The following is a 20901-nucleotide window of genomic DNA, read 5'->3' as shown; positions in this document are numbered from 1 at the left end:
AAGATGCAGAACTTAGGTTTCAAATATTCTAAAATGCTTTAGAATTACCTGCATGTTGTCACCCACCTGGGTCTACATTCCATTTCAACCATTTTGCCAAATGCCATAAAGTTAAATGCAAACGATTGAAACCAACTTTATTTCCAGGCTTCAATCCAGACTTCCCTCTTTCTCCTGTAATGAGTCTGAGTTGAGGCAAGGCTTATAACCATTAAGTTATGTCTAGGATGCTATCAGCAGGCATCTGTTTAAAAAAATGACCTAGTTCTAAAAGACTAGGAATTATTAAAGTTTTAAGGATGGGGTCTTGTGTGTCGGTTTAGAGAATTTGTGCTTTCAAATGTTCAGGGCGTCAGTTTTGTCACATGCTTTATTTTTTGTCTTATTGCCTTTAGAAGAAAGGGAACGATGATGGAAAAAGACTGGTTAAATGTTTGTGAAAATTGGAGCTACTTTCTTTGGTGGAGTAACAGGAAGTTAAAACTTCACATGTAGAGACAGAAATGTTGGTAAATATTACATCTACAAAATGTTTATTTCCTAATATATTTAACCTGAAATGAACCTGTATCCATTTAGTAAACTTGTTGTTCCATCATGTTCTGCACGCACCATGGAAAATGTGTCAAAATCCAAGGTATGACTGTGATACAAACCAGACAGTGACACAAAACAGCATGAAGGTGCAAGTGGCCAACAAGCGCAACATGATGCCGGAGATGAACAGGTTTTAAAGTAACAGCCCTGATGCTTATATGGTGCCGAATTGGCCTCAGGCTTTGGAATGCTTTCTGCAGCAGAACTACAACATATGGAACATGTACATGTTTGGCATCCATACTGGTCTTGCTGTTTGCTTCAGCATGACGTCAAATTCCTGTCAATTTGTGCGCTGCGTTTTACTCATACACGCAGGTTTTACACTGGCACATGTAGAGTCTGTGAGGGCTTGGATATGATACCAGTTTAATACTTTCTTTCTTAAGTATTTAGCATGTTCATGGTCCAAGATCACTTAGACCAAGTGTGTCTGGTTCATATAAGAGAAATCCTGCCGAAGGCAAAAAGACAGCATGGAATGTTTTTGGAATATATTTTGTAAAACATTTGAATGAATTTGAAATGTATGAATGAATAATTGAATGAATTTGGGAAGATTCTTCAGTAGAGCTCATTTAAACTACAACACTAACGTGCTCACCATTACAGATTAACAATCAACATTCAACACCAAACATCAATATATACACCAGCAAACAACAACAGCCTCTAAGAAACATCAACATTCACCATCAAACACCAACATGTACCATCAAACATCAATATACACACCAGTAAACACCAAAGGCCTCTAATAAACAGCAACATTAACCATTAAATACCAATACACATGATCAAACACCATGTTTCTTTCTATCAAACACCACCATTTACCATAAAAAACCTATATACACACCAGCAAACACTAATGCTCTCCATTAAACACCAAAAGTAACCATTAAACACCAATATACAGTCAAACACCAGTGTTCTCTATTAAACACCAACATGCACCATGTACATGTACATAGACATAATCAAACACCATTTATATCTTTTAAAAATCATTTACCATCAAACACCAACATTTACTATCAAACACCCACTATGTATCCCCAAACACCAGTATTCTCTAATAAACAGACCATTAACCATCATACATCACAATACACACAACTAAACACTAGTGTTCTCTATTAAACACCTAAATTAACCATCAAACACCAATATACATGGTCAAACAGTATTTTTTCTCTATTAAACCCGACCCTATACCATCAAACACCAATATACACACTAGTGAACACTAGTTTTCTCTAATCAACACCAAAACTAAACATCAAACACCAATACACATGCTCAAAAAACAATTTTCCTCTTTTAAACAGCAACATTTACCCACACACCAATACATATAATCAAACACCAGTGTTATCTATTGAACACCAACATGCACCATCAAACACCAAAACACATGGTCCAACTCCAGTGTTCTCTATTAAAATTCAACATGTGCCATTAAACACCAATAGACATAATCAAACACCATTTCTTTCTCTTTAAAACATTTACCCTCAAACACCAGTATACCCATGTGACCAAACACCAGTGTTCTTTATTAAACACCAACATTATCCATCAAACACCACAATACACACCACCCACCAAACACTAGTGTTCTCTATTAAACACCTAAATTAACCATCAAACACCAATAACTATAATCAAACACCATTTCTTCTCTTTTAAACACTAACATTAACACACGATCAAACATCAATGTTTTCTGCTAAAAACAACATTAACCATCAAGCACCAATACACTTGGCCAAACACCAGTGCCCTACTATTATAAACCCTCAATATTTACCATCAAACACCAAACACCCTTAAACACTAATATACACACCAAACACCAAACACGAGTGCTTCCTATTAAATAGCTATCAAACATCTTTTTTCTTTATTAAACACCAACATATACAGTCAAACACCACCATGTACCCTCAAACACTATTATACAACCCACCAAAACCTCAGTGTTCTCTATTGTGGGGTGTGGCGTAGGGAGAGCTCAGGAGTTAAGATGTTGGACTTCTAAACAGAAGGTTGTGAGTTTAAATCCCAGCACAATTAATCTGCCACTGATAGGCCCTTGAGCAAGGCCCTTAGCCCTCAACTGTGAATGAGATAAGTGTAATTCCCTCTTAATCAGCCATTTAAACAAAAGTACATTAACCATCAAACACCAATAAAACAACCAAACATTAGACCCTATTACACACAAATCCTAAACAACAACAGAAATATCTGTCAAACAGCAATGCACACACACACACACACACACCATCAGCACTAACAGACAGTGCTTACAGTTTAAATGATTCATCACCAACTAAGTGACTTTTGGCGTTTATGAGCTCATCTGCTTGGAAAAAACCCACATTTATACACCGATTTAATGCGATGCTCAAACGTCTGAAATAGTCTGCATTCTTTAGAAGACTCCTTGGGCGTGATTTATTTGATAAACAATGCTTTGAGACGAACAGCTTAGATGTTTTTGTGCACTGTTCAGACGTGTTTGTGAAGAGCAGTGGAGCACTGAGAAAAAGCAAGCTTCTTGGGAGCCCTTAAAAACAGTGTGCAGGCATTCTTAGCATTTTCTCCCGCTCTGCATCCGTTCACCAGGCATCTGTTCTTCATTTTCACATATGCATGAATAACCATGTCATAAACAACCCTGCCCTTAAAAACAGCGTCGAAAAAACAGACCATGGCGACATTTGGTGTGTCCTTCACCAGACGCTGTTTCTTCAGAAGAGTGGTGTTGTGTGCGATAAGCCATCTGAGGACTTTTTTCCTATTGGATTTCTATGTTTGTGTTTCTAAGACTCATCCCCTGAATAGCTGAGCCGTGTTTGTTGGTGTTACCGGATGCACACGCGAAGCCTAATCCCTTCTCACAACAAGAGCACCAGAGATGCTTGAAATCCGAGCTGGACCACCTCGGTTCAGGAAGATGCTTTTCATGTAGCTTATATTTGTGACTAGGGGAGCATCTTCATGGCTTCCAAATAAGCACTACATTAAGGTTCATTCTTTAGCCTTTCTGTCCTCTGAGTATAAATTCCCAAACCTTGTAACTCCCATCTGGTGACTTGACCTGCCGAACATTGCCGCTGAAATGCTCCGTATCCATCATGGCCTTTTCTTGGCAACCTGTTCAGACTTACAGTGGGGTAAAAAAAAAACTCGGGTCTTTCGTGCCTAGAAATAGTTGATAAATACTCGATTTCAAGCTCCCCTGCAGCCTGCCAAGAATCAGGGGCAGTGCAGTTCAGAGTCCCTGAGGGAAGTGTTGCTATGCAGACTGTGTGTGATTGTACCCACTGTCAAAGAACCCCATCACCCCTTTAAACACTGTGTAATAAGATGTTATAAACTAAAGATTAGGCTTTTTATTTTGTGTCGATTTTTTCAGGGTCAGTTTATGAGCAATATGTTGGACATAGACAATATAGTTTTGATTAGAGTTTTGTTTTTCAGGCCAGGACCAAAAAGACTTTCTGCTACCATGATAAGTGTATATTCCCAAATCTCACCCTCTAAATACTATCATTACATTTGACTGTGTACTTGTGAGGTTTGGGCAACCAATGTAGACAATATTGACCTTATATGTGGTCTCTCACTGGTTGGACTGGAGATTATGAATTCAAATCCCAACACTGCCAAGCTGCCACTGCTGGGCCCTTGAGCAAGGTCCTGAACCCTCACTTTAACATAATAAGTGGTGAAGTGAAGAACACTGGTAATCCCTTCATCATGGCACCTGTTAGTGGGTGGATTTATTTTTTAGGCAGCAAGTGAACATTTTGTCCTCAAAGTTGATGTTAGAAGCAGGAAAAATGGGCGAGCGTAAGGATTTGACAAATTGTGATGTCTAGATGACTGGGTCAGAGCATCTCCAAAACTGCAGCTCTTGTGGGATGTTCCTGGTCTGCAGTGGTCAGAATCTTTTAAAAGTGCTCCAAGGAAGGAACAGTGGTGAACCGGCGACAGGGTCGTGGGCGGCCGAGGCTCACGTGGGGAGCGAAGGCTGGTCCGTGTGGTCCGATCCAACAGACGAGCGCCTGTAGCTGCTGAAGAAGTTCATGCTGTTGATGCTCGACAGGTCACGACTGCTGTGACAGCAAAAGGGGACCAATACAATATTAGACGGGTGGTCATAATGTTATGGCTGATTGGTGTATGTATGTAATGAGATTATTGTTATTGAAGTTGCTCTGGATAAGGGGCGTCTACCGAATGTCATAGATAATATAGAATTCAAAACATTACTTAACTCCGTGGTTAAGGCTCTTGGTTACTGGTTGGGAGTTTAATACAATCGTGGGGCTCTTGAGCAAGGCCCTCAACCCTCAGTGCTCCAGGGATACTGTATCACTGTATCATATTTTGGAATTCTTCCTGGTTATCTGGTTTCCTCCTGGTTCTTGGGATTCTTCCCGGTCCTCTGGTTTCCTCCTGGTTCTTGGGATTCTTCCTGGTTCTCTGGTTTCCTCCTGGTTCCTGGAATTCTTCCTGGTTCTCTGGTTTCCTCACAGTGATTGGGATTCTTCCCAGTTCTCTGGTTTCCTTACAGTGATTGGGATTCTTCCCAGTTCTCTGGTTTCCTTACAGTGATTGGGATTCTTCCTGGTTCTCTGGTTTCCTCACAGTGATTGGGATTCTTCCAGGATCTTTATTGCTGATTAGTTGATTATAACATGCACAAGTGATTTCTTCCCAAAAAATATTGTTCTTTGCTTGATGATGACTTGTGTTGCAGGACTGCGCGTCTTATTGGTTCAGCATAGAAACAAAACGTCTTGCAATCTTACAGTGATGGAAAAAAAAATCAGAAGTAACAAAACTCATCAGGTAAAATCAAAGATTTTTGTTTCTCTTTCAAGATGTCACATGACAAAAAGTTAATTGCTTTCTTTTTTCTTGTCCACTGGTTGTTATAAATAATCTCATTTAGTGGCTTTTTATTAAAATGTGCACTTTTAAATGAAAGATAGTTTGGCCTGGTGAAAGCAACATGCGAGTGTGTAGCAGCGAGAGTGTGTGTGTAACGCTAATAAAAACGGTAGTGTGTGAGCTCTGGGTGGTGTAGTAAAGCGTATTTCTCTATTTGTTTCCAGACGATAGAAGTAGGGAAAAAAATGATAAAAAAATTTAAACAGTGACTTGGATTTCATGGCGTTCCCTACAGGCATTGGTTTGTTTGTGTGTGTGTGTGTGTGTGTGGGTGTGTATCGCTATAAATTTCAAAGCAGCTGCACTCAACTTGATATAACGTGTTTATACTATAACCACATCCATATATTTCATAAGAGAGCAGAAATGGTAGGAAAATGCGTCCAGGCGATTTGTCATCGCCACAATGCCGTTTGGATTCGCGAAGAAGAACAAGTGTGGTATTTTAAGTACTTTCGCATACTCTCCCACGAGATATTTTGTCCTGGTTTGCTATGATTGGGAGAAGAAACTGGCAAATCGATTCCAAAAATAACCGAAGGACATTACAGATGGCAATCGAGGCCGTGTGTCTTCATTTCACCCCGACAGGTCTGAGAACGTTATAGGAGGATTCCGCCGTTTTGGCAAAAATTTCTCTTTCACACACACTGTTTCCCATGACTGTGATGAAAATAGTGAAGTATTAACGACGATCGGAGCATTTCAGAGTGCTGCGGCGTACATCGGGTCATATGACAGCTGTACACTTGAGTCTTGGCTTGATTTGATCAGTGTTAATCCTGGTTATGTCGAATACACAGAATGAGCTAAAATGTCATGGCCTATCGTCATCTAAAATAAACCCGTATATTATCTTTATTGTCCTTTAGTTTGCTGTTACACAGTCAAGAATACTCTGTGTGAATACTCGATTTCTTCAAATCGTCTAATTTTATGTAGTTCATCTCTGTTTTCACTTTTATTCCAGCAGCTTCCAGTTTTCCTGTTTTCTTTCTCAAACTGTGAAGGATAAAAAAAATACACCCTCTTATTTAAAGTATTTTGAAGTAAAATAAACACACTTTTAAAATACAGGCTCCTTCCATAAATGTACTCCCTTTAATAAGGATTGTCTTTGAGAAACCTGCATGGTTCTTCTCCAGACTGGATGCTATAGCAGGAAATTGTCTCTTTTACGTGAACATGCCGATGCCCCTGTGTACAAATCCAGCTCCATGAAGATCTGCTTTACATGAGTTGGAGTAGAAGATCTCCTGCTATAAAGCGCTAAACCTTACTGATCACCTTTGATATGAATGTGGCCTCCTCATCTCACCTACATCAGTACCTGACTTTACTAACACCCTTGTGGCTGAATAAATCTCACACACATCTCCAGAAGCACACTCCAAAATCTCGTGTAAGAGTTGAGGGAATTATAACAGCAAATATGGACTAAATGTTGAAGAAGTCTAGATGGTTAAAAACACACACAGTGGCTGTAAAAAGCATGTAGACACCTAGTCATTGATCGTTTTTAAAAGAACCATGCATGTTCCTTTGTTTCCATGCAACAAACTTAGTAATGTAACGTATAAAGATTCCATTTGGCCAAACAAATCTATAAATGTCCAAATGATCCACTTTATCTTCATTAAAAAATCCTCCCTCAGCATGAAGAACAGCTTTAAAGACTCTCAGCATCCAGACCGTTTGTTTCTCCAAACATTCAGCTGAAACACGTTGCCGTGCCTCTTGTAGAACTTCTGCCAAACTGCCAAAAATGTTCTTCACTAGTCTGAGATTTCTAGTTTATCCCAGAGCAGATTAATAGGATTTAGGTGCGGTGACTGGGCAGGTCGTTCCCTGATGGATAAAGCTTACAGATCTTAGACGTACGCTTCGGCTCATCGTCTTGTTGTACGGTGAAGTCGGTTCCAGCATGGTGTTGTAATCTTCAACCTTCTCTGCAACCCCCAAATCATTACGCTTCCACCTCCATGTGTGAGTGTAGGAGTGAGGGACTCTGATCACATCTTCTCTCCTGTTCTATGTCCTACACAAGTTCTCCTGTTGTCAGATTTGAGCTCCACAGAACTTTATTCATTGTCTAATTATTGTGGTGTTTGTCTTTACACTTGTTTGTTGCATAGAAACAAAAGACACGTGCATGTGTCTCGAAAACATAAAAGGTGTTTCCACATGAAATAAAAAATGATTGTATCTCTTCTGGTCATTTGGTATTTCTCTATAACTGAATGACACATATATATATATTTCGAGCTGGAGCCATTCTGTTCTAGATATTATTTGGCCCATTTATATAGAGTTGATAGTGAGCCTCTGATGCTTTGCTGATAACGTGAGTGAGGGATAAATAAAAGGAAAGCCGTTGCAGACATGAACAAGACACTGAAGCCACTTTGTGCTACAGTTTTATAGCACAAATGACTACATGCTGGAAAATCATTATGTCCAACATGAATAAATCCTCGGGTTTATTTGAAGCCTGAAAGCATCCTGGTGCACGAACGCCGCGACACGTCAGCGGGGTGTATTTCGGGTATTAATAAAAAAACATTTCAAGGGATAATATAGCCTTCTTTTAAGGAAGTGACATCGTATGAAATGATATGTGGCTTAGGATTACATTCCACTCCTTTGATTTTCATGTCCGGGAAGAATCGATTTTACAGCTCAGTGCAGAAACCAGACCACAGGTTTCAGTTTGAGTCCCTCTCAATTTTAATTATCTCACAAACTGAGGCCTGACTGTGTTTTATAGGAAAATAATATCTTTAGAGAGTTTTCACTGAGTTCACTGACCAGTCGCTGTGAACAAGAAGGATCTTAATTTGTTCTGCACGATAGATAATCACGGTGAAACCCAAACCTTTATTACTTTATTACTATTATCATTATTAGTTGTAGTTGTAGTAAAAGAAGTTTTTATTTGTTTGTTTGATTGCCATACAGTCACACACAGTACAGTCACTATAAACAGTTTTACACTCGAGTCTCCATCAGTGTTAGGAGTTCAAACCCTGGTATCACCAAGCTGCCATTTTTGGGGCCCCTGAAGAAGGCCCTTAACCTGCAGTGCTCCAGGGGCACAGTATCCTGGCTGATCCTGATGGCACTGTAATGAATGGATATTCTGTTTCACCCAGATGAAAGTTTTTTTTTTAAAATATGGTTCCCCTAAAGGTTTCTTCTTTATACCTTCTCAGGGAGTTTTTTCACGCCATGTTTGGCACTGACTCGCTCATTAGGGATAAACTTAAAGGCTAATTCATAAATAAAACAAACTAAAAATGTATATTTGTGTTTTTTTCTAAAGTTGTTTTGGGAAAGAGTGCATTGTTAGAAGGGCTTTACAAATAAAATTGAATTGGAAAATCTCTGTATTTGTGAACTTGGGTATTGGAACTAAGTGAAATGTGTTGGTGTTGAAAGTCTCCTAAGAAAAATTTCATTATGTTGACCCTCTACTCTTATAGACAGATGTGGCAGCTCAGTGTGTAAGGCTTTGGGTTGCTGGTCAGAAGGTCAGGGGTTCAAGTCCCAATTCTGCCAAGCTGCCACCCTTACGCTCTTAATCAAGGCCCTTAAACCTCTGTGCTCCAGGGTGCTGTGTCACATCTGCCCCAGCTTCGTGAAATTAGCAGGGATATGCGAAGAAAGATTTTCCCTGTGTGAAGCACCTTTCTTTTAATCCGTCATGATGTAGGAAAATAATACATGATGCCTTCAAAACATTAAAATTTATGTCATTCTGAAGACCAGAAAGACGTATAATTATCTCATTTATACAACTGAACAAATGAGGGTTAAGGGTCATGCTCAGGGGCCCAGCAGTGGCGGCTTGATGGTGGTGGGATTTGAGCTCACAACCTTCTGATCAGAACTCCAACATACTAAACAATGCGCTACCACTTCCCTCAGCATTTGTTTCATATTTTCAACTGAGAAATAAAACGAGAAAAGCAGTCAGTTCAGCTGTGTGTGTGTGTGTGTGTGTGTGTGTGTGTGTGTGTGTGTGTGTGTGTGTGTGTGTGTGTGTGTGTAAAAACAAACTCCACATTATTACTCAAGCTTCCAGCCCCCCAGCGACGCACTTCCTGCCTTATCGCTGCATTCTTGTGTGAGGTCCAAATCAATCTGTGCCTTCCAGAGAGCAGAGCTGAGAGAGAACGAGAGAGAGAGAGAGGAGAAAGAGAGAGAGAGAGAGAGAGAGAGAGAGAGAGAGAAAGTGCAAAAGTTTACGTCCCTCGTGTCTTTTTAAATTAAAGTAAAAAAAACAACGATTTATTTCATATCTCCAGCATTTGATATAGAATCTAAATACTGTATTTCATTATCAGGCTCTAAATGTGGGATCTATTTTTATTTTATTTTTATTGGAGAATATGTAAATAGTTCAACAGCTGGATCAAATGCCGGCCCAGAATTCTGTCCTGATTATTTAATTTATATGAGCACTATTAAAGTGTCTAATGACTTAATCCAGTCGCAAGTCGCATGTTCACGCTGTTTTATTCAAAACATGATTTTTTTTATTCCCCGCTGCTGATCTAGACTCTGAGCCAGACATGAGGATAAAAAAAGAACACGAAGACAGTTAAAGCCATTATTTTTAGAAGGATGAAAGACAGAAACACAGCGAAGAAGAAATATAAATCTCTGGAACGTTCAGAGAGATAAATAATCCGAAAAGGAAAGTTATGAGGCTTGAGAAAGTCCCTAGAGATAAAAGGAATCCTATTTCGATTATTTTATTTTTAATATGTTCAAATATATATATATATATATATATATATATATATAACCTAGCCATTATGGATGCACAAGCCAGTGCACTCTTAGTGCCGGTCCCAAGCCCTGGTAAATGTGGAGGGTTGTGTTAGGAAGGGCATCCAGCGTAAAACATGTGCCAAATCAAATATGCGGATCATGAATCAGAAATTTATACCGGGTTTATACGAGGCTCGGGTTAACAACGACCGCCACAGGTATCGTTAACCAACAGGGAACCGGTGGAAAGTGGGCTACTGTTAGCCGAAGGAGGAGAAGAAAAGGAGGAAGACGTCTACAGAGACGGCACGGAACGGAGAAGTGTAGGAGAGTAGAGGTTCTGGTTAGTACTTTAAATGTTGGTACTATGACGGGTAAAGGGAGAGAGAGCTGATATGATGGAGAGGAGAAAGGTAGATATGTTGTGTGTTCAGGAGACCAAGTGGAAAGGGAGTAAGAGCAGGAACATTGGAGGTGGATTTAAACTGTTTTATCATGGTGTGGATGGAAAGAGAAATGGTGTAGGGGGGATTCTGAAGGAAGAGTACAGTAAGAGTGTAGTTGAGGTGAAGAGAGTTTCTGATAGGGTGATGAACGTGAAGCTGGAAGTTGAAGGGATGATGATAAATGTTATCAGTGCCTATGCTCCACAAGTGGGCTGTGATTTTGCTAAAAGGATGGAAATGGCAGTGGTGAACTACTGTAGAAGTGATAAGGGAGCACACAGAGAGACACTACAGTATAGCAGTGTTTGGTGGCAGATTAAAATGTGTATATGGTTATAATATAGGTGGCGCTATAGACATTGATGTATATGACTTAAATTGGGTAGCGAGTGTGAGTTCGATTTCGGAACAGTTTAGGACACGCGGTAGAGGAAGTGAGTGAATGAGAATGTGTGTGTGTGTGTGTGTGTGTGTGTGTGTGTGTGTGTGTGTGTGTGTGTGTGTGTAAGAGTTGGTAAAATTCAGTTTCATCTGCATGTTCAGGTTCATCTTGTGTGTTGAAGAGCCTGATGACCTTTGATGAAAAGAAATTGTTTAGACTGGATTTTAGAGCTCGAATGCTTCAGTGCGTATTTCCTGATGGCAGGAAGGTGGAGTGTGTGTGAGGGGTGTGTGGGGTCATCCACAATGCAGTCTTATAAACTCTGAGAAAGAAAATGAAAGATAGATGTAATTCAATTAATTAATCGTGATGCCACCACATCCAGTGACGTCCTTTACACCTCTAATTTGAATGCTACAGTTTGTGGACATACAGTGTATTTCTCTTTTTTTCCTCTGCAGGATGTGCTGCGTTTGGGCATCACCAAAGCCGTAAACATCGGCGAGTTTTCGCAGATCGTGTGTTCGTTGTGTGTAGGTAGAAGTAACCGGACGTTTCCTCTGATGACTCATGCAGCTGCTTTTCTGTGGAAACACATTGGACTCTCACAATGTTTGGAACAGGGAGGAAATCTGGGAATGCCAATCTGAAGCAGTCATTCCTCCTGAGGCGCTCTGGCACCGAGATCGCCACCCGCTCTATTTCTGTTGCAGTCTGACAAAATGCTGCTGTGTGATGTGTTTATGTCTGAAGCAACGTCTCAGAGGAACGTTAGACTGATCTGTAGCTATAAAACAGAATCGGGATCAAAGATGTACATACTCTAATCTGCCTTTTGTGTATTTCAAAGCAGTTACCATCATTTATTTATTTATTTGTTTGTTTATTTATTTATTTATTAACTTATCTACTAACTTTTTAATAACTGAAGTAAACATTTTTTCACCAAAGAACATGCGTGTTTTTTTATTGAAGAGACAGTTGAATGTTCACCTTTTTATTCATTATTGATTAACTGTTTAAAAGCATCAATTACAAGTGACGGCGAACAAATGCACAAATAACAAATATATATATATTAGATCTTTATTAAGAAATGTTCACATAGCGATGTCTAATCTTGTTGTTAGTTTTCTCTGGTGAAAAAAGTGATTTAATTGCAGGTAAACGACAAAAATTAACCCTGTTTTACTCATTAAACAAAAGATATCAACTAAAATGTATATTCTAACTAAGGAAAAAGTTAGGACCCCCTACCCCCTAGTGTTACCTCCTTTAGCTGAAATAACTTCAGTGAGAAGCTTCTTGTAGCCTTTCATCAGTCTCTGACATCGTTCTGAGAAAAGATTGCCCCACTTTTCAACGCAGAATTCTTTAAACTGTGAGATGTTTGAGGAGTTTCTTTTTAAGTCACTCCACAGCGTCTCAATGGGATTAGGATCTTGGCTTTGACTCGGCCATTCCAGGACTCTTCATTTCTCAGTTTTCCTCCAGTCCTTGGTGGATTTACTGGCATGTTTTGGGTCATGTTTTGTCCGCTTTAATTTCTTTTTGAAAAAGAAAAACTTGTGTAGTCTCTTTCAGAAACAAGATCCTGCTGTAGGTTCCATGATGCATTTTAGGGGTTTTGGTTACAACTTTTAGCATCTTGTGGTCTGCTCTCAGGGTGAACCTGCATGGACAGACAGACCTGTTTAAATGTCCTCCACTTGTAGACTCTTTTCCAGACAGTGAAATGACTGATTTCAAATTCTTTTAAGATCTTTTTTAATCTCTTACCAGACTCATAACTGCTACAATTTTATTTCTGAAGGCTCTTTCGATCTCACCATAGCGTTCACTCTCACTTCAGTCAGCACCAAACTAAATGCCCAAAGGTTAAATAGAGCAAGTCTCCCTCAAAAAGCTGAGTAACGATGTTCTAATCATGTGTACCTGACGTGATACACCTGTGTGTGTTTTTAGTCATGTTAAGTGGGAATAAATGTGGGAATGTCCTCATTAATTCCTCACTAGAAATTATTGTTTTAAATACATTTTATAAAAAGTTTTAAAAAGTATTTTCTTAATTTTTTTTAATTGTTAATTGTTATAATTAAATATTACTATATAAAATTACTTGAATCTCTCAGTATTGTTACATTTTATATAACATATCCATATCCACACAGGCTTTCATAGTGTCCAGTTTTTTCACATTGTATATATATATATATATATATATATATATATATATATATATATATATATATATATATATATATACTACCATATAATGTGTTTTGAACCTAGACTTGAACTCTGAGACTAGTAAGATAGTAAGTCTTTGGATTTAAACTACACTATATGGACAAAAGTATTGGGTCACCTGATCTCTCCTGATATATGCGGTTCTTCTCCAAAAGAAGAGGAGGCCGTCAATTGTACTCGACATCTTTGGATGTGGTATAATACAATTTTGCATTCCCTCGAATTTGGAAACCCAAACCTGCTCCAGCATGGCACTGCCTCTGTGCACAAAGTGAGCTCCTTGAAGATCTGGTTTACATAAGTTGGAGAGGAAGATCTTGTGTGGACTACTATGGAGCTCTGATCTCATCAGTAATAAACACCTTTCAGATGAATTGGAACGCTGACTGCACCCCAGGTCTCCTCACCTACATCAGTACCTGCCGTACTAACATCCTTGTGGCTGATAAACACAAATATCCACAAGCACACTCCAAAATCTAGTGGAACATCTTCTCAGAAGAGTGGAGGGAATTTGAGCAAATTAAGACTAAATGTGGAATGTGATTCTCAAAAAGCACATACCGTACTTATGACCAGGTGTCCACAGACCTTTGGCAATATAGTGCTGGAGCCCCAAGCCTGTTCCAGTATAAAAATGCAAAAAAAAAAACATCTCAATGAAGATATGCTTTATATGGGTTTTAGTAAAAGCTCTCCTGCTATAGAGCTCTGACCCTCAAACGTACTGACTGCACCTTCGGGATGAATGTGAACGCTGACTGCACCTCAGGCCTCCTCACCTTCTCACCATCTCACCTCCATGTAACTGAATGATTCTCCACAAATATTCACGAGCACCATCCAAAATCTAGTAAAACATCTTCCCAGAAGAGTAGAGGTTACTATAATAGGACATTTTCAGTATGTTTTTATGACACAGGAATCCTGGAACTTGCACTGGACAGATCATAAGCACTCTCATGATGAATAATGATGATCAGCATAACTAATATGAGTAATATAAAGTACAACAGTTCTCTACAACAGTTCTAGAAATAATCAGATGGTGTGATAAAGAAGAGTTGCTGTTGCTACACAGATGTAAAAGAACATTTGTTGAGAATTGTATGTCAGAAAGAATTCAGATGATAGTCTGGTTGAGGATTTGTGGTACCTGAGTGTGTTGTCAGACAAAACAAGTCAAAGATGATAAAAAAAACACATATTTGTCTCCACTATAACATCTTATATATTTGTGAATGCTTAGTGAAAGAGCTGATCATCTCGCAGATGTTCTTCACCATTTCCCTAAACCAAGCCTCTTTCCGACCATGATTATCAGTTACATTTTTATCCAGAGTGACTTATAATGATCTCAGTTATACAACTGAGTAATTGAGTAAAAGGGCATTGCTCAAGGGCCCAGCAGTGGCAGTTTGGTGGTGCTGGGACTTGAACTCACAACCTTCCAATCAGACCTCTAGTTTTTTAACCACTCTTCCCATCACACTGGACCTTTTCAGTACAACCCTGGTCACTCGAAGATCTGGTCATATTTGCTGCCACCCACCTCAGACCCACCTGGAGAAACAATTACATATGGTTTTGAGAACATGTCCATTAGAAAAAGTGCTATAGAAATAAATTGGAGCATTTATTTAAAAAAAATCAATAGAACAATCTAAGCTTGTTGGACTTGAGCACCATCTAAAACAAGATCCTGGACTTTCAAACTGGTAAATCCAGGTCCATCAGGATCTGCATCACTACCAAAAAAAAAAAAAAAAAAGGTCAAGCTACCAAACACTCCCCACTCCACACCCTAGGATATCTAGGTCTATCAGGATCTGCATCACCACCTTAAAAACACCAGGTCCATGAACTGTAGGTCCATCAGAATCTGAATCACCAACTCAACATCACCAAGCCAAACATAACCAGGTCTATCAGAACCAGCCATATCTGGTTCATCCAGAAACCACAAACTTAGAAGCACACCATGGCCTGAGAGATCTAGGTTCATCCGGATCTGCATAACTACTTCCAAAACATCAGGTCTATCCACCAAGCACTCCTCACTGCACTGCCTGGAATATCAACTGTAGGTCTATCAGAATCTGCATCACCATCTCAACATCACTAGGCTCAACATAACCAGGTCTATCAGAACTTGAGTGTCTTTCACAGAGTCCTGACCACCACACAGTTTTGGAAGGAACTGGAACTGTAGAGTAAACGTGTGTGTGTGTGTGTGTGTGTGTGTGTGTGTGTGTGTGTGTGTGTGTGTGTGTGTGTGTGTGTGTGAGAGAAAGAATTATGTGTCTATATGAAGGATGAGTTGAAGGTCAGGGTGTCACAGTCACACATGGATATCCATCAGGTGTCACTGATTCTGGGGTGGATGACGCCGGGGGCAGAGGTCACACACAGAGGGGCAAGTCGAACGATGTCGGTGCAGATGGAAATAACTCTTGCTTTCGTTCAGGGGGGCTATTAAGGATGAAAAACTGCACCTAATTGTGTTTTAACGCAGCTCGTTTGTGGAGGAGAAACAGGGAAACATGGCATTCCATCCGTCACACCTGCACAGTTTATATGGAGAGAGTGGGCTGTGGTACTTTATCCTTCTTCCATTTTTCTTCTGAACTTTTTTTCATGCAGTCATTCAACTTACTATTTCTTGTAAATAGGTCACTATGCACTTCTGGGTAGATGCGAACTGCATTTCAATGGCTCAGTACAATGACAATGAAGTTGAATATAATTTCATCAGAATACATCTCCATGGTAACTCGGGGACTACCTGTATGTGTGTGTATGTGCAATAGTAAAAAAAAGTTGATTTTGAAATAAATTAACATTCAATCTCCTTCTGACCAATCAGATTCCAGAATTCAGCAGTGCTTTCTCTATCTCTCACTATCTCTTTCACCAGACTTTTCAACTTTTCTTGTCTTCTCATCACTTTCTCCTTCCCTCCCTCCCTCCGGCCCGTCATCTGTCTGCTCAGATGAGTAACAGTCACCCTGAACTTCGAGAAGGCATCCGCCATCCTCCGCTTCCCACAGAAGCTAAATAAAGATGCCGAGTTTCAGGATGATGTGTGTGTGAGTGTGCTCAGTGTTGGCAGTTCCCGACTTCTCGCAATGTTCCCGCTTCTCAGGGCAAAAAAAAAAAAAAAACGAGCTCTGGCCTCATGACAACACACTGCCACTCTCATACCATCAGCTTCCACAGAGTGTGTGAATGTGTGTTAGTGTGTGTGTATGGAAACTAGGAAAACTTCTATTAATTAAAATGAATATTAAATCGAAGAAAATAAGCCAAAGGTTTCTTTTTCGGAGTGAGCATGTGGTTTACTTGCTAATCTGTCACGTTTAACCAATCCTAATGTGTTGGTATTGCAACCAAACCGCTGCGGAAGCTTCTGGAAAATTCACTCGGATGACTGCAAATGTAATTGTCACTAGTGTAAAAAAAAAAAGAAAAAAAAAAAGCTAATGCTAGTGGACATTTTGGCAAGAAAGAAAAGAGGGAAAAAAAGGGGAAATATCCGTTATGTAAAAAAAAAATATTAATAATTAAAAATAAAGAAAAAGAAAACCAAAAATTGGCAAATATTTGCCTTTTTTTCATTTCTGTCCAAAGACACCACAGTTCCACCTTCTTGGTTTAAAGTTGCAGATGAAAACATGAATGAATCCATGGGTCCAAAGTTCACCTAAAAAAGTCAGAGCAATAAAAAATTGTGAACTTCTACATCTTTTATTGTCTTTCAAATCTTAACAAAAACATAATAAAATAAATAAATAAAAAACGTTTCTTCTGGGTAAATTTTTGACCCAATTTTTTTGTGGTCGGAAAATCTGTAAAATTGTCATGTCTGTTTTCTGACTCCTGTACAAGAGAAGCATGAGATCAGGTTCAAATGAGCTGTCGGACAAAACATCATACACAAATGTTTTGGTCTTTATAACAAATCATTTGTTATAAAAAAGAATGGAAAAATGCACGCCTGAGACTCTCCTTTCTCTCCTGTGCCTCCATGTGATGGAACATTTTGCCGTGTTGACGTGTTTAGGTGGAAAGTTGGAAACTTCTACAACTGTCTTGTGGGCAAAGTTAAAATTGCAAAATATCCTGATTCTTTTTTTTTGTATAAAAGTGATTTTTTTGGTCATCTGTTGTATCTGATGCAGCTCATGAAAATTCTGATCACAAGCTCATAACTGGAACCATGTTTGATGGAACCATTGCATTAATGATACCATATGAGCCATTACAGTTATGCAACACTTCTGTTTTTGGAACCAGTGGGAACTTGTTTTAAACCCCTCACCATTAGTTATGATGGAGTGGTGCACGACAGGCGCTCGCTGTAAAAAGAGGAAGGAAGGAAAATTCAGTGTCATTACCAGTTGGGACCAGGGATTCAAGCCCTGGTATCACCAAGCTGCCATTCTTGGGCCCTTGAGCAAGGCCCTTAACCCTCTGTGCTCCACTGTATCAAGCGCCATATTCTGCCATATGTGGTTCTTTCCCTACCACCAAGTTTTTGGACATCTTTGGATGCCATAGCATGAAATCTTTCCCTCATTTGGAAAGGAAGATCTTGAGTCTCCAGCTTGTGTGACCTGCCCACCCCCATGACTCCTCACCCTAAATCAGTAGCTCATTTTACTAAAACCCTTGTTGCTGAATCTCACACAAATCTCCTCACAAACACACTCGAAAATCTAGTGGAACATCTTCCCAGAAGAGTGAGCATTGTTAGAAATGTAAATGGAGACGAAATGAGAAATGAGATGCTCAGATAGCAGATACATATCTCATGGTCATGCGTCTACACTTATTATATAGAAGCAATATTTTAGGTTACATGGTTTAGTTTACGTCTGGTTCATTAGAGCATGTTTACTGAACCAGTACATCAGTACATCAGTATATCGATGCTAAGACCAACATCAAAATCATTCCCGTTTTTTACCTCACCCTTGCTTTTTTTCAGAGCACCTCTAGATTAAGGTCCCTGCTTCAGCACTCTCCTCGTGCCTCTCTTATTGTGTGGCATTTAGTTTCTCTGGGAAAACTCCAGCAACAATTTCTCAAAGTCATCTCAAGTGTTTCCTGCATAGTGTCAAATCAGAGCAGCTTAAAGGCCTCATTATGGTCATTTTTACCCCTTGCCCTGACCCCCTCCTCCACTATTCCCCTGATCCATCCACTGGTGGGATGAACGCCATGACTTGCCCTCCCAGGCTAATCTACAATGTGTGTGTGTGTGTGTGTGTGTGTGTGTGTGTGTGTGTGTGTGTGTGTGTGTGTCTGTGTGAGGGCAGGCCATGTCAAGATTATCCACAGTGTCATTTTTCATCTGCGTAACTGCTAATTGTGGAAGGAAATGCTCTGACAGGAAAGACTGGCAGATAGTAAAGGCTGTAGGGTGAATTTGGACATTTTTTCCCCAACAGAACTAGTCCTAAATCACCTTAAAAACCACAAACCCTTAAAAACACCTTCAGAACCTTGTGGGAAAGGAAGGTTTGTGGTATGTGCTAGAAGACAAAGCTTCTGAAAGCTGTAAAGCTCATGGCAGGTCAGTGTATTCGGTCATAAAGTGTACTGAGGAAGGAGTGACGGCATGGATGGTGGTGATAATGGTGATGGTGATGATGCTGGTGAAGGAAATGGTGGTGATACTAACCAAGCAGCGAACTCAAAGAAACTCAGCTGTGATTGGTTGGGTGATGAATGACAGATGCTTCAAAAAGAGCTTGTGTTAATTGAAATAAATTTTGGAGTGAAAACAAAATGGAATTTTGACAAAAGATCTTGATGAATATGCATGAAATCAACTGAAACGATAAACCTTCATCCCCATCTCCCCATTGGGGCAGGGGGAGATGCCCATAAGGCATTAGAGACCCTCCATGACAAGTAAAAAATAGACTTAGGGGGTCCCCAAGATTATTTAAGTATTTTTTTAGTATATTTAAAAAATGTATGAATTACACAACAACTGGGGACCCCCATAAGACTTGACTCAAATCGAGCACTGAATTCAACCATATGTAATTTGTGGAAACATCAGGGAAATAAAGGTCAGGAGAAATGTGAAAAGGATTGTTGAGAGGAACTCCAGTGTAGAATAAAACACCTGAGAGAAAGAGCTTCTGCGGATTTTTATTTGTATCTGTTAAAAGTGGATTTTGCTTCCTTTGTTTTCTGTCAGATTTAGTTCAATGTTATGAAAGTCGTGGAAACATCAACAAAGAGGTCAGTGGCAGTGATAATAAAATCATTTTCCACTGGAAAAAGGAAATCATTAAGACTCAGGCATTTTTCCTCTGTGTGGGTGCAGCTGCTGTGGGACTTCAGAATAAACCCAAACAATAGACCAAAAACTTTCCTGTGCTGCCATCTACTGATCAATACAGGTTCTGCAACAGAGACATGAGTATGAACCAAATTTCTGACTGTGTTCAAATACTTTTGAAATCCAAGTGGAAAGCTGTAGCTCAGTGATTAAAATTGTTGGGCTTCTGGTTGTGAGTTTCAATCCCAACACAGCCAAGCTGACTCTGCTTCACCCTCGAGCAAATCCCTCAACCCCCAAAAGTGTCTCTGGATAACAACGTCTGCCAAATGCCATATGTGCAATTTATTTATTTATGAAAATGCTGGGATTATAGGACTAGATCTGTCAACTCAGAGGGGCAAATACTTTTGCAACTACTACTACTTTTGCATACTTGTTTATGCAGCTGAGCAGATAAGGGTTAAGGGCCTTGTTTAGGGGCCCCACTGTGGCAGATTAGATCAGAACCTTTAGATCAGAAGTCCAACATGTTAACCAGTGAGCTGATACTTCCCTGAGGATGGATGGATGGATGGATAGATAGATAGATAGATAGATAGCCAGCATTAGGCATTACACATAGAGAAAAAGCGAAGTTCTCCTTCAGAATGTGATCCAGCTGTCTTTCTCACCGTAGCTGCACAATATCTCATATACCTTCTCTGCTTTCACACCTGGAGTAATAACTTTTCACAGTAAACACTTTAAACAGCTCCATAACATGCAACAGGATCATGATTATTATTTCAAAAATTATTTCATCTCAGATGTTCTGCTTCTGCCTACATCCAATTAAAGAAGCAGTCCTGAGATCCTCCTGGATATGTGTAATTATAATTTAGAAGATAACAAAGCATGGATTGTTCTTCATCTACATTTCTAATCAAGCCATTTACAAGAAGAACAAAGACAGTAGTATTTTACTGCAGTTCCTTCCTCACACACACACACACACACACACACACACACACACACACACCACAAGTTAAAGAAAATAAATAATAAAAGAAAATAAATAAATAAATAAATAAATAAATAAATAAATAAATAAATTAATTAATTAATTAATTCATACATACATACATAAATAAAGAAATTATAAAATCCACTTGTCTACTATTATGTAGAACTTTAGAAGA

General features: G+C 39.4%; 1 long non-coding RNA gene across 1 annotated transcript; it reads right to left on the bottom strand.

Moving 5' to 3' along the window:
- Positions 1-12244: 12244 nt before the first annotated feature.
- On the bottom strand, positions 12245-13036 carry LOC124376245. The gene is made up of 2 exons (XR_006923799.1): positions 12952-13036; positions 12245-12844 (listed from the first exon to the last, which is right to left on the bottom strand). It is a non-coding gene; the product is annotated as an uncharacterized LOC124376245 (long non-coding RNA).
- Positions 13037-20901: the final 7865 nt, after the last annotated feature.

This window comes from Silurus meridionalis, chromosome 2 (genome assembly GCF_014805685.1).
Source record: "Silurus meridionalis isolate SWU-2019-XX chromosome 2, ASM1480568v1, whole genome shotgun sequence".
In the NCBI taxonomy this organism is placed as follows: Eukaryota; Metazoa; Chordata; class Actinopteri; order Siluriformes; family Siluridae; genus Silurus; species Silurus meridionalis.
The sequence above is the reverse complement of the archived record's forward strand: the minus strand, read 5'-3'. Positions and strand labels throughout refer to the sequence as shown.